Source organism: Lonchura striata, chromosome 18, assembly GCF_046129695.1.
Source record: "Lonchura striata isolate bLonStr1 chromosome 18, bLonStr1.mat, whole genome shotgun sequence".
Taxonomy (NCBI): Eukaryota; Metazoa; Chordata; class Aves; order Passeriformes; family Estrildidae; genus Lonchura; species Lonchura striata.
Window position 1 is genome coordinate 9069456 of NC_134620.1, and position 13904 is coordinate 9083359.

General features: G+C 43.4%; 1 long non-coding RNA gene across 1 annotated transcript in view; it reads left to right on the forward strand.

The window, feature by feature from the left end:
* The window catches only part of LOC110478122 (uncharacterized), a 28310-nt gene extending 14684 nt beyond the window's left edge, over positions 1–13626 (forward strand). Inside the window, exons 5-7 of the long non-coding RNA XR_002466713.3 lie at positions 8967–9136; positions 9675–9742; positions 13400–13626. This is a non-coding gene — a long non-coding RNA (uncharacterized LOC110478122). The remainder of the gene's footprint in view (positions 1–8966; positions 9137–9674; positions 9743–13399) is intronic.
* Positions 13627–13904: the final 278 nt, after the last annotated feature.

The following is a 13904-nucleotide window of genomic DNA, read 5'->3' on the forward strand; positions in this document are numbered from 1 at the left end:
CACTTGAACAAAGTAAAAGTAGTGTAGCAACCTTCCAAAATTCTCAGCAAAAGTGCTTTGTCAAAAGAAGAAAATTCAAGGCATAAAAATTTATATCTGTATTTTTTAGTTGTTGAATAGTGACAACATATGATAGCAGAATGATTTTGGAGCATGTTAACTGCATTTATCCTCTGCCTGAGATACCCACAGCTGCTTTTGTGGTAAAATCTGTCCTGCTCTGACCCATCATGTATTGTATCACTTCTAGTTTGAGGCCTCAGTGGTACTGGGAGGCTTGCAGCAGCTAATTGCCAGCAGTGTGGAAGGCAGGGGATTGCTGTTAGCCCAGTCTTTCTGACTGCACAGATGAGATGTCCAGGCAGAGGAGGAACCATGGCTTGCAGCTGGCATCAGACCAGGGAACCAAACTCTGACTTCCCCATCACAGCTAACAGCAAGGGCTGTGGGCATCCTTACTCTCCTCTGGGCTTCGTGAGGGTCTTATCTGGGTACTCACTATCACTGAATCCCTTGAATGCTTTGAGCTTAATGAAAAAGCCCTGAAACACCTCAGCTTTCAGTGTCTAAAGAGGAGAAGTACCAGATCTTACTGTCCTTCAGTTGAGGAGGTTGCAAGCAGTTTGTCTTACAGGCTACTACCCTAAAACCTTGGGCTGACACCCACATGGCTTTGGAAGCTCTTACCAAATACAGACCCAGGTGCTCTCCTTTTAAAACTTTCTGGTTGGTCCATAAGAGATCTTTGTGTGTTTTACCTCAAAAGAGAGCCTGTCAGGCACTGTGGGGGTAGTAAATAACAATTTCCTTTTTTACTGCTGCCCACTTGGGATCATGAGTTGCCATACTCTGAACAAGGTTATTTTCCTTCTCTTTGGTTTGCTGCATTATACCTGCCCTGAAGACAGGTCTAAGATACATATCTGCCTTTTGAAACCATGCCCTTGCAGTCTCTGAAGTTCATTTTCACATTGCAGTGCCCAGAGCTGTTTTCAGGAGCTGTGTCATTTTTCTAGGACTGGAGCATTAGCAGTATGCAGCAAAGTGTCTCCACACTAAGTTGTTTACAAAAGCATTTTACTGTCTCTCTCCTTTCAGTCTTGTGCTCATTGTGGGTTCATCTCTCTCCTCATTTCAGGAGGCATTATTACCTTTTTTTATGGAAGCCAAACACTTAAAAATGTGAAACTTGGCTGTTAGTGAATGGCAATGAGGCTGTGCCTCTGTGGGCACCCAAAGAGCATCTCCCTTCCTCAGGGGGGAGGATGCCCAGTGCCTGCTCCAAAACTGGCAGCTCCTAATCAAACAAGGGCCAAGCTTCCACCTGATGTCAACCCTGCAGCTCCAGAAGGACACTTCAACAAATCTCTTCTAATGCTGTGTCTATTTACTAGGAAATTAATTACTTTTTTTTCCCTTAACTGGTTTTATTTTAGGGATGGTAAATTGTTGCTTTGCCATAGGGGGAAAAAATCTAAAGAAGAGGCACATGATTTCTGCTTCTTCTGAAATCACAGTTTTGTTATGCTGAATAGCTGCAAACTATTTGCATTACAATGTACTGTAAATAAGAGATGCCACCAACCGAAGTGTAAACTGAGCAAAATGTCGGGAGCTCTCAGCACAATGGAATTTAAATGGTTTAAGGTGAGATTGGACAGAACTCCAAGGTGAGAACACAAGGTGCTGGGTTTTGGGTCTCAGAAAAACCCTGTGGTCAGCAAAAGTCCTTACCCTAAGATGATCTTAGTTTTCAGTATAAGTAATGTGATGTGTGTGGTATAGGTGCCAAAACTGTCAGGCAAAGAGGATGGGAGGGAATATGAAACCCTGTAGAACAGGATTAGGCAGGATTAAAGTCTAAAATGATCATGCTGCACCGTGTAGCAGATATTGCCACAGCCAGCTCAGTAAAACTCAGTGGGACACTTGACATTGCACATTTTCAAGCAGCAAGTCTTAAATCTATATTCATGTGGAATCTTCTGCACTCAGTCTGGTGGGAACAAGAACAGGAACACGACACAGCTTCAGGTGCTGGCTCAGGGGAATAAAGCACAGGCTGCTGCCTTGCAGGGACAGATCTCTGCTAGGAAAATGGAAGGCAGCTGAATGATGTATGTAATTATGTTTGTTTGCAGGGCTATGTAATTTCTACAAACCCACTGAGAATCCCTTAAACCTGAGATTAAAACCAGCCATAGATATATTTTTAACAGTTGTCTATATATAATTATATGTACATACATAGCAGTTGGTGTAATGGTGTAATACCTGCCAGTTCAACAGTCCAAAGCACATAAACATTTACCTTTATAAATTAAACCCCACACTTAAATTCTTTGCTGGACAGGGAAGTGCTTAAGCATTTTGCCTAAATATTGGGCTGTGCCAGGTCGGAATGAATTTGACTTCTTCCCATCCCACTGTTGGTATGAAACTGCTCACCTTAGAGCTGACCAGTGTCAAAAAGGTGTTCCAGAGATGTGCTTTTGCAGCAGCACTGTGTCATCAGCTCTGTGTCTGTGCTGCTGGGGCTTTGGCAGTGTGGGAGGATCAGGATGCAGGATCTGTGTGGCAGAGCTGGTTGCAGTCTGGAGCTCTTAACCCACTGCTCTTCAGGCTTAGCATCAAACAGATCTTTGAACTGTGGCGGACTCCAACCCTGCCAGCCCCTAGCCATGAGGTAACCGTTTGCTAGGCCCAATATGAGTCATAGATGGGGAGGATAGCTCTGGTTTCCAATTAAAAAGAAAGAAATGGTGAAGCTCATAATCGTGAGCAAAAGGTCTCGGTGCGGTAATGGGAAGCAGCTGGTGTGGCAGGCCATTGCAGGCTCAAACCTTTGTTCAAAACGTGGCCCCACCGTTATCACGGTTGGAAACAATCCTTGGTGCTGACACAGTAATGACAGCTTCATGTTTTAGACACATCTAATGGCACTAAGTCCTGATCTTAGCCGGCATTTATCAAGATAAGTAAGCCAGTCAGGCAAGAGCATGGTGGGCTGACTGTACTCCTTTTGATAACGACGTGCGTGTTTCCTCTCTGGAAAGAATAATGAACAGAATATGACTGTCAAAATATTTCTCTCTGGAGAGATTCCAAAATAACTGACACTTACATGAGCTCAGTACCATCAGCACTGTGAGCTTCCTCACAGACCTGGGAGAAGTGGAGCCATGACCAAGAGATGTGAGGATTTATCCTCAAATCCTGGTAGAATTGTTTTTCTCAGAACTCCCTGCAGTTCTCACTTGCAATTGGACCTCTCTTGGGAACAGCTTCACTTTTGTGGACACTGAATGAGATGGTCCTTTAAAAGGACAATCCTGGTGATTTCAATGAGGTTGGTTCTCATGAAGCATTGTCTTACACTTGCTTAATCTGGAATTTTCGCTCGAATTATCCAATCCAGCAGAGAATCAGGCCCTGCAAGTTTGACTTTATAATTCTGGGATTTTCCTTTCTAATCTGACTGGGAAATAGCTCGCTAATGACTTGTCTGCAGAACAGAGTGCACACACAGACTCATGCAGAGCTTAATGTGCTTGTCTGGTGCAGACAAGCCCCCTCTTCAGCTCCTTGCCTTTGAGAATTCTGGGAAGTACATCTCACCAGCAAAGAGGCTGCTTCTAGGAGCAGCGGTCGTTTTAGGGAGAATCCATTAAAAAGGCATGGCTGGGAATTTGAAAGGCATTACTGAGAGTGCTGCTGAGCTTCTGTCTAACCCAAGGAGGATTGTGGTGGGGGTGTTTGGAGTCAGCTGGTGCTGTGTTCAGTTGGAGAGGGGCAATGGCCCGTGCACTTGGGATGCTGCTGGGATGGAACCCTGCGGGTAACGGTGGAGAAATGCTGCAGCACAGGTCAGGGCTGGAATGTGGGCACAAAGGGCTCTCCCTGCACAACAGGTCAGGTCATGCTGCTGATTAAACGTGTCCTGCCAAGGTGCCATAACGCCCTCCAGCCTGGGCAGCAGGGAATTAGGAGAGCAGGGTTTGCAAGGCTGGATTAAGGCGAGTTTATTTGCTTTTAATTCTTTCAGAGGTAGATTTGTCCCTGTTAAACTGTGATGAACTTACTTTTTTGCTGTCAGCAAAGGGCTGATACTCATGCTGATGGAGTAACTCTTGTATTTTTGCTGACCTCTGTTCCATGCTATTCACTGTAGTTTTCATGAATTTTCTGTATGGGCAGCCAAGAAAGTGTCTTGTGTCTGGGGTTATGGGGTGTGTGTTTGTGTGTGCCTGTCAACTTTTCAGTTACCAAAACCCCCCTTTTCCTGAGTGTTTCAGGATTGTCTGGGGGATGCTAAAGATGACCAGGGCAGCAGTAAAATAATATTTATAGAGCTATGTGTTTGTGGAGGTGACTGTGGTTTTGTAGGTAAATAGTTGCTGGATTATGCAAAATACTGTGTATGTCCATCAAAATCCCCATGTCATGGGGAATGTCTCCCACACAGTTTTGTAGACAGCTTCTTTTTAAGTGGCTGGTGGTAAACCTGTGATGCTACATTAGGACTTTTTATAGCTTGCAAAGGTCTGATTGATTTTTCACATGTTTATTTCCACAGCAATAAGGTTTTACATACTGAGATGTGGGAAGGAAATAAAAAAAAATATTCACAGGATGTTGAATGTGTTTCAAAACCTGAGCCTAAGTGTCTGTCCTTCAAAGGCTCTCAGCCTGGGGGTGGGTAAACTAACCAGATGAGAGATGGAAAGTTTGCATCTTCTCAAGTAAGGGATCGCTTAATTTCCTCAAAGATGAGGTGATTTGAGTGAATCCCTGCTAAACCTGGCTCAGCACGATGCTGGTGTCACGCCGGCAGCAGAGCTGGGCCGTGCCTTGCTGCTCCATCAGCTCAAACACCAGTTGCTGCAGCACTCCCTGAATTGTCATTTCATGTTATTTCTGTGCTCTGGCAGGGCAGAGATAAGGGGCTAATTGGGTGTGTGGGAGAAAGGATCTGGTGCTGCTCCTGCTGGGCAGCTTCTGCCAGCTCCAGCTGTGCTGCTCTGCACTGTCCACTCAGGCTGGAAACCCTGCAGCAGAATGGAAGAGAGCACCTGATGGGATCCAAGTGACAGCTGTGCCCCAGAGCCCACCCCAGGAATTGTCCTTACAAGTTATATTTCAGAGAGCTGCAAAGCCTTGATGAAGTTTAATGGGCTCTGGGCGGTTCTGTCATTTGCATAGCAGACATGGTTATTGGGGATATTTCCTTCCATATCTCACAGCAGCCTGTTGCAAGACTGGAGTCCAGCCTGGCTCTCTCAGAGCTTCTGAGTAAACAAACAAGCATGCATCCTACTTAAAAAAACCAGACTGGCAATTAAAAAAGACATCTTGCCTTGTGCAAACAGGAAGGGCTGTAAAACACACTTTGCAGGGAGTCTGTGGATATGCATTCAGTCTGGTTTATAATCACAGCACAATGAAATACCCAGAACATAAATAGCAAGAAATCAATTTTCCTTAGAAAAAGTAAAATAAAGAACATTAAATGATCATTTGACTAGATAACTGCAGTTTGCTTGGTGGTATAACTGTCATCTTGCCTGTGCACAATAATGGAATTAATGCAGAGGGGGTATGGTTTAGATGTCTCCTTCTTTACAGTGACAATAACTCCCTTGTTTTCTCTAGTGAGTAGATGTTTATATTCTAATTTTGTCTCTGCGGGCTACACAGAGCCTTAAACTTGCAGAAGGGATTTGTGAGCAGCCTGCTTGTCAGGAACAAATACTAGTCAAAAGAAATGTGTGACTTATTGACCTTGGGTTCACTGAACCTTCATCTTGGTGCTTCCGTACCTCTAAGGAATCAGCTTCTCTGAAAATTAAAGTTCCCAGATTAGAATAGGAGCTTCAACAAAGGACCTGTGTGGCTTTACAAATACACTTCGATTAGAGGACTTTGGAAGAGCTTTGTTAGAAAAGTGGAATTATGAAAAGCAAATGTTTGAGAGGTAAGAAACCAATTGAGGCCAAAGTTGATGAAAACCAGACTGTTGAAAAAATAGAATTTCTTATTTGCATTTTAGCTAAAAATCTCTGCTGATTGTCCTTACCTGTTACTTTTTCATTTGGAGGTACAGGGACAGTGTCTGGCTGCCCTATTTGTCTTGTCAAGATGGTGATGTGTGTGGGGAGAGGTCATGACTTTCAGGAAGACCCTTCCGGTGTGTGCCCAATATTTTTGTGTTAAACAATTCAAATTATTTTGTTGCATCTTCCAAATTTTTATAAGCTTACAGAAATATTTCAAATTCCAACCCTTAATGTCTGTGTTTAGTAACTACAAAGCCATGACATCTTTCTTTTTTTCTTCCTGCTCCTGAAGAAACATCTCAAGAAACCAGCCCAAAGATTTCTATGCAATGTTAGCCTTAACCTGGTGCTCAAACTTTTTGAAGGTTCAGAATTTCTTTCCAAGGCACCAGAATGAGTCTTTATGCTAAGATGAAATTTATAGCAGATTAGTATTTCCTATACAGAACTATGCAGAGGAAGTGCATTCTTCCACTGCAGAATGATGTATTTGTGCACGTGTGACCACGATGTGGAAGTGTTAAATACTTCTGATATGTGTGTACATATCCACAAAACCTGACGGAATGCAATTTAAAAACATATATATAATAAAGTTGCATATGCTTTTCATATGTTGAAGAAACATCTTCTGTGTGGACAGTAGTTAATTTTTGAAAATCAATTTACTACATTGGTTCCAAGATTTTAACACCTATATATTTTACCTGTTTAATTACAGAGATATTTGTATGATGAAAACTCAGAAAACTGAGAAAACTCGTTTTGCTTACCCCATAATCTGCAGTTTGCTTTGATGATAGTATGTCATAATTCCTCCCGTGTGCCAGTCAAAACAAAGACTTTGCCCTGTACACAAGCAGTTCTTGTTTGGATGGTTTTGTTATTTTGAAATGTGGAGTAGAATCCAAGACAGATTATTTCCCTTCCCACAGTTGAATAAGGATAAGGCTGAAAGTGTGAAGAATCTTTAGGCTTAAAGGAACAGAGGATTCAATCCCCTTAACACAGTGCCACTGTGACACTGGGCTGCATCATTGATAGTTGGAAAGCAAAAGTAGGAGGAAGAAAGCCCTCAAACCCTTTCAAACTGTCAACTTTTTTTGCTGAAAGAGCGTTCTTCAAATGCTGTTACCAGTGAAACTGGATGGGAAAATGTTTCTTTAATATTTTGAAGCTTCTAGAGTTGGATTGCATTTTAGGAGTACTCATCTTATCAAAAATATTTTCATGTTTGTTTTGAACTACCTTACCCCTGGGACTTGAATTAATAGGGTGCTGGGTTTGTCCCATTATCAGGAGTTTGTTGTAATGGTACTGTTGAATTATGTGATTTAAACTGCAGTTGTTGTACTTATGTGCACTCACTGGTATCTTTCTGGCTAGAAGAAAAATTCAATTTTAGTACTGAAACTTTTGAAACTTAGATGGTTGGATAAAACAAAACTCCATGAAATCATAGATCACAAAACCTGACAGAGAATACTGTGAAATGCCATTTCCATGACTTGCTCATGACTCTGGTTCACTGCTGGAGCTGATTACTGCCTGTCTTTATGCTCCTGCTGGAGGATCAGTTGTCTGAGCCTGAGATTATGCTCATGTTTAAAGACAAGCTCAAGGTTTCTGATTTGGGATATCAATTAGAAGGCAAGGAGAAGGGAAACATGTTTAGCTGCAAAGTTGGAGGGCAGCCACTTGCTGTGTGTGTGTTCCCAAAGCACACACACAGCTGGGGAAGGGCTGCCAGATCAGGGATTTCTCCCATGGTCTTTCTCTTCTGCCTCACAGCAGCTTTCCTCAGCCAGCAGTTGAAGGTTCTCTGTCATACCTTGACAGCCAGTGGTTTAATTTGTCCTTTTTTCTCTGGAAAGCAGGAGTGATTTTTATTCTCTGATTTGGTTGAAAAGGCTTCACAGTTTTTGGGATTAGCTATCCCTTTAGTGAGTCTGGTTTTGACTTTACTGAACCCCAACCATCCAATCTCTTGCTTTGCTCTTGAGTTCAGAAATTGCTGAGAATTAATTTTTAGGCTGATCTAGAGTTTTACAGCCTTGTAGTAATCTGAACTGAGATAATCCACTGACTCAAGGAGAAGATAAGAATAGTGGATGGCCTCAGACAGGACACACAGTGAAGCTCCCAGCAAAGTTCCTGGGGTGCCTTGGGAGAGTTGGTGGTGGGCACGCAGAGAAAGCAGCTGCAGTTTGGGCTGCCTGTGCTACCCAGGAACTGCACTGGCTGTGGAACTTATAACCAACCAGGCAGAGGTGAAAAAAGGTCAGGAAGAATCTTGCTGTTCCCAGTGTCTGTCAGTAAGTAATCATGCAGATAAAAATCACACCACACCCTCAGCTCAACAAAAAAATTCTTTATCTATATATCCATATAACATTACAATACAAGCCTCGGGGCATCTCTTGTCCTTATCTAAACAAAAGTCTTCTCTGGAAACCTTAGTCATGCAAGTTATGGCATGAAATCACTCTTTCAGCAGAAAAATGGTAATTTTGCATCTGGAGTCAAAGGAGGACTGGCTTGGTGTACAAAGCTATTATGTTTCTCAGATCCAATCACCCCTAGTAATTCAGGAGCAATGCACAGATCAGCCTGTGAGGGTTTTTATTCAGTGCAGGTATGTATCCCACTGAACTGTACCTGGGTTTTTCTTGGGGTCCTGCTGACATGAGAGCTCTGTGTAGTGTTACCTGCCTTCTCTGTGGAACGCATAACAAAAATTACAGACAAAAGAAATTAAATGTGAACGACCTGGCAAACAGATGCAAACCCACAACACTGGATCACTGTGTCATGAACTAAAGTGAGGAGGGAAAAAAAGGGTTTTTCTAGGGAAAAGCAGGAGTTTGCTTGTTGAATATGATTATCAGCTGCCACTTTTTTGTTTTCCAGATTTGGTGCAGAGTAGCAGATGTACCTTCCCTCTGGTGTGCCGGGTGACTCTTCTGCTTCACGGTCCCAGTTGTCTGTGGGCAAACACACAAATTAAAAAGAGGAGGAGGGGGCTGTGTGCCCTGCTTGGGCAGGCTCTGCACAGCTCTGGGTAGCTGTGGAGGATGCAGGTAGGCAAGCAGATACAGAAATCTCCTGGGAGGCAAATCTGTGTGTGAGAATCCTTTCCCAGACACAGAAACCTCTGTGGGTTCCTCAGTGTGTGCAGCATTAACTTGCACAGTTCACATTGAAAAGGATGTTAAAACAGTTCTTTAAAATAATTACACATAATCATCCTTTTCTCTGTCTTCATGCTTTAAAAATAATTGATTTGCCCTGATTAGTGCAGGTAAGACTCAGAACTGAGCTGAGCCTTCCTTTAGATAATCCTGCTCCCGGGTGGCTGCATTGTTCACCCCAGTCTGTTCCAGAGGCAGCTTAAAGGCTTGGTTTCCCCTTCCTGACACCATTCAAATGAAGCCTGGAGCCTGTCCCCATGTGGGTGGTGGGATGCTGGGCAGGGGGAAGGGGGCTGTGCCTGGGGGAGAGGGAGGAAACCCTCCTGGCTGGCTGGGACAGAGAAGGAAAACAGAGCATGACCTATGGGGCTGCTGTCGTTGTCTGTAATGGCTCTGTTACTTTTTTCCCTTCCTGGTACTTCTGCAGTGTGCATCACTCCGTGAAAAAGATCCTGTAGCATCAGCTCCCTCCCTGCTCCAGACAGATGATAACTGGTAAGCTTTGATTTCTTTCCTTAATTACAGTGTCTCAGTGCAAAACTTCAAGAAGATCTTTAAAATACTGCTGATTATTAAGAACTGCACTCCCTGCTTGCAACGTTATTTCTTGACATTGCTTCTGACTTGCCTTTTTTACTTCTTGGAGACGTGAAAAGCAGGATTTTGTAGTTTTCCTCTTTAGACTTTAAATAATACTGTGTTGCTTTTGCTTTAGTTTTAAATGTTTGCTTTCCCTCTCACTGGAGACCTGGTCTCCCACCCCCTCCTGCAGTCCCCAAATGCAATGGGGGTTTTGAAAGTGCTGTTTGTTCTTCTCACTTCACTGTTTATGAAGCTGGGCAGTGATGCATTCAGATTATCACAGCACGGGTAAAATAATACCCAGTTCTTCACTTACATCCTATTACTGCACCTCAGAGAGCTCTCTCACTTAGATTACTCAGGGGAAAGTCAATGACATACGGTCTTTTGATTTCAAATACAAATTGTTGTGTAGAGATTTAAAAGATACCCTAATTTATTTTGGAATGGCCTGTAATGTGCTGGTGCTGTTCTGATTGTTTTATTAGACTGTGATTTTTCCATCTAGCTTCTATTCCCAAAGCCTACCAAATGATCATGATTTACTTAGGACATCTGTTAAATGCTGGGCTGTCTGGGGAACAAAGCAAGGGAGCTGCAGTCCTGATGGGAATATTGAAGGAAAGCAGTGAAACAGACTGTGATCTCCCAACCATGGGGCAATTTGAGCCAGGCCTTACTGCAGCTCCTCCAGCTCGCATGGCTTTTGCACAGAAATGTGCACATCTCTAGAAATGCTGGGATTAACTGCTGGTAATAAACAGATCTAGCTCAAGACCATCTCAAGGCATTTAGATCTATTGCTTTGATATGTTTTTTTTTCCCCCAACAAGAGCAAATCTGGAGCATAAATAGGAGCACTGACAGGATGCTGGGACCTGTTTGATTCCCCCACCCACAAATGCTGAGACATTTCTGTTCTCAGCTGTCATTATTAGTGTTTTCTCAGTTCTCCTCCCCTCCGCCCCCAGTTGAGACCAGTGCTAAAAAGATTTTTTGATTTTTTGCTAGCAGTTGAAACAAACCCTGCTGCATTTGAGCTTCCTCCTGCAGGACAGATTTACTCTCTGTGGTTCCCCTGTGGTTGCCACATGTTAGTTACATTAAAGGCACTGCTCCCATATCTAATGAAACAGAAATCCATGAGATATATAAAAACATTCTACTATTTTCAAGAACATTTCCTGTTCTTCCTTCTCTCCCCTCAACAATTTCATTAATATGGACTCAGTCTGTTGGAAGGGAGCTTTTTGTTAAAATATATCCACCCTGTTTGGCTCTCAGCAGTTGCAATCACCAGGAGCATGGAGGTGATATTCCTGTTTAAAGAGGAGGGATGGATATTTATCTATGAAATATGAGCCTGTATCTAGGGTTCTTAATGGTTTGATGGCATTGCAGAAAGCACTTTTTTATTGTGAGTCAATACAAGTTTTACCTGTGCAAAGGTGATTGAAATCTCTACAAAAAGGGATTTTCTGGGTTTGGTACCATAGCCAGAGATAGTGAAATCTGCTCTGTTTGCCTGTTTGTAGCTGATGAACAAACTATAATCTGAATAGGTGCTAGAAAAAATCCTCAAGAAAATTTCTAAGTGTGTTGGAACATCAATCCTCACTAAGTGTTGAAGGAAATTTATAACTTCAGCCACAAAACAAGCAACATTCTCTTGGAGACTTGAAATGGTCTGTGCTTCTGCATTTATAAATTTTATTGTTGTCATAATAGGAAGTTTAAGAGCACACAGGGCAGGAGAAAAAGTTGGTGTGGTTTTGGTTTTTTTTCCTGCTTATGATTTTTCAAGTGGGTGGATCAACCCTGTGTAGGAGGGTTCAAATGACTCTGTGAGCTGGGAACTGGAGCTGGGAGTTCTGTTTCCTTCCAAGTGCTTGAACTCTCCATAGAGTCAGATCATTTTGTATCTGGACTTCAATATAAAGTTTAGTCAGAGATGATGGCAACAGAACTTCAACACGAGTCATATTCTTAGCCCTGCTTCAGAGGGCTCTTCCTTTTGCTGCATTAGTCTGTCTGTAGCTCCCTTGTCTTGCTCTTAGATGTGTTGGTTATTGCTGGTTTAGCTTCTCTCTAAATTAAGTTATTTTTTCTGTGCATTCAGTTCTTGTGGTGGTGGCATTTTCAGCCATTGCAAGGATTTCTGTTACCTCTGCAGGGTAGCTCTGTCTGGTGCCCTGCTCCAGCAGGTTACTGCCAGTCCTGAAGGGAAAACTGGGAGGTTTCCCATGAAGAAGCTGATCTAATTCCTTTGAGCTGGTAAAAGATTTCCGAGCTTTGAAACGCGCCAGACTATTCCCTACAAGTAATTCATGTCAATTCTGTAGCAAGGCAACAATAATTTCAAGAGAGGATGATATCTGCAGGTCTGTGACCCGAGAGAAGCTCTTCCAGTAGTGGCTAGAAGTTTCTATAATGAAATCCCAAACCCTGTGAGAGATCCCAGGCTTTGCTGCCAACCTGAAACCTGAGTTAGGGTTTGGTAGGTCCATGAAACTTTCAAGAGAACTGTGGCCAGTTTTTGATTTCAGCTGAGTTTCCCAGTGGTGCCATAGGTTCATTTAAATGCTGAATATGTGGAAATGAGCTCCTCTCCCTCCATGTGAATGTTAATTTAGTACACTTTGTTTAGCTGCGATGGCAACACAGTTTTTGGAAACGTTCTGTGTGCATTAGTCATCAATATCTGAGCGATGTTTCTATTGTGCTCATCTGCCAATGGTCCTAAAAAGCATCAGCAATTCATCTATTCCAGCTGGGACAAGAAAGCCTGACAAACTGCAGTGCTGCATTGAAAAGCAACTAAAAATGGAATCATAGGGCATGTTTATTGTATTTTCATGACTGCAGCAGTCAGGGACTGATTTTCTAGCATACTGCAGCAGTTGGGATCACCGCTGTGGGCTGTCCTGTTTCATCCCACAGGATAAATCAGCTGCAAGTCTCTGCAGCCCGTGTGGAGCACCCTCCCCATCAGCACCCTCCCCATCAGCACCCTCTGGTTGGTACTGAGGGGGCAGAGAGCTGTGTTTGGGTGCAGCTGCCTGGCACGGTGCTGCTTTTACTTTGCAGCCTGGTGCTAGGGTGGCAATTCCCCATAAAGCTGAAGAGTTAGAGGATTACACTGGGAGGTTCACCTGAGGTCCTGAGCTAGAACCTCATGAACCCAGATTTGACTTCTGCTCTGGGAGCCTTGCCTGACCTTGTGCTCAAAGTGTTACCAGAGGTTTAGTTTCCATCCACAGGGTGAAGATGTTTCTCCATCTGCCTGTTCTTTGTTTCTGTAATTAATTTGATGAGGGAGGATGGGCCTTAATCAATGAAACAAGAGAGGGGTGTCACAAAGCTAACTTTAGCTGACTAGTTTCTTTTAGTGTCTGTATTTAATAGGCTTTTCCAGAGGCTGAATCAGGGCTGCTAAATGGCAAATCCTGCTCTGAATGCCTTGATTAAAGCTGCTCTTTATGAATCTCCCTTTTCCCTTCATACTTACAGCAAATGCCACTTCTGCCTGGGTTGGGAGTGCTATTACATTTTTTGCCATCTGTTTTCAAGGCAGCCACCTCAGAGAGAGGTATATGAGTACCCCACTGCAGCCTGTGCCCTGCCTGGTGCTCCTGTACTGATGCCTGCACTGCTGACACTGGGAACACCTGCTCTCAGATGAGTTGATTTATCTGCAATTTATCAAGAGGAAAACAAGGCATAAGAAAATTCTGCAGAGCAGTGGTGCCCTGCGTCTCCTCCTGGCTGGAAGTGCCCTGCCTGGCTGCTCCATCACATGCTTGAGGAGAGGGACTGGGACTGGAAGGCTTTTAAGGTCAGCACCATCTATTCCGAGCAAGAAAAGAAGGTGTGACCTTTTTCAAATGGTAAGCTTTGTCAGTGCTCCCATTGGGATTTTCCCCCAGGTGACTGCTTAAATGTCACTTGTGGTAAGCCAGGGCATTGGAAGCACTGTGAACTTCCCTTTCTCCTTGGAGAGGCAGCACAGGGAGATTCTAATTAGCCACAAAACAGAGAACCTCCTGTGCTTTCCTAAAGCCAAAAACATCAGAGA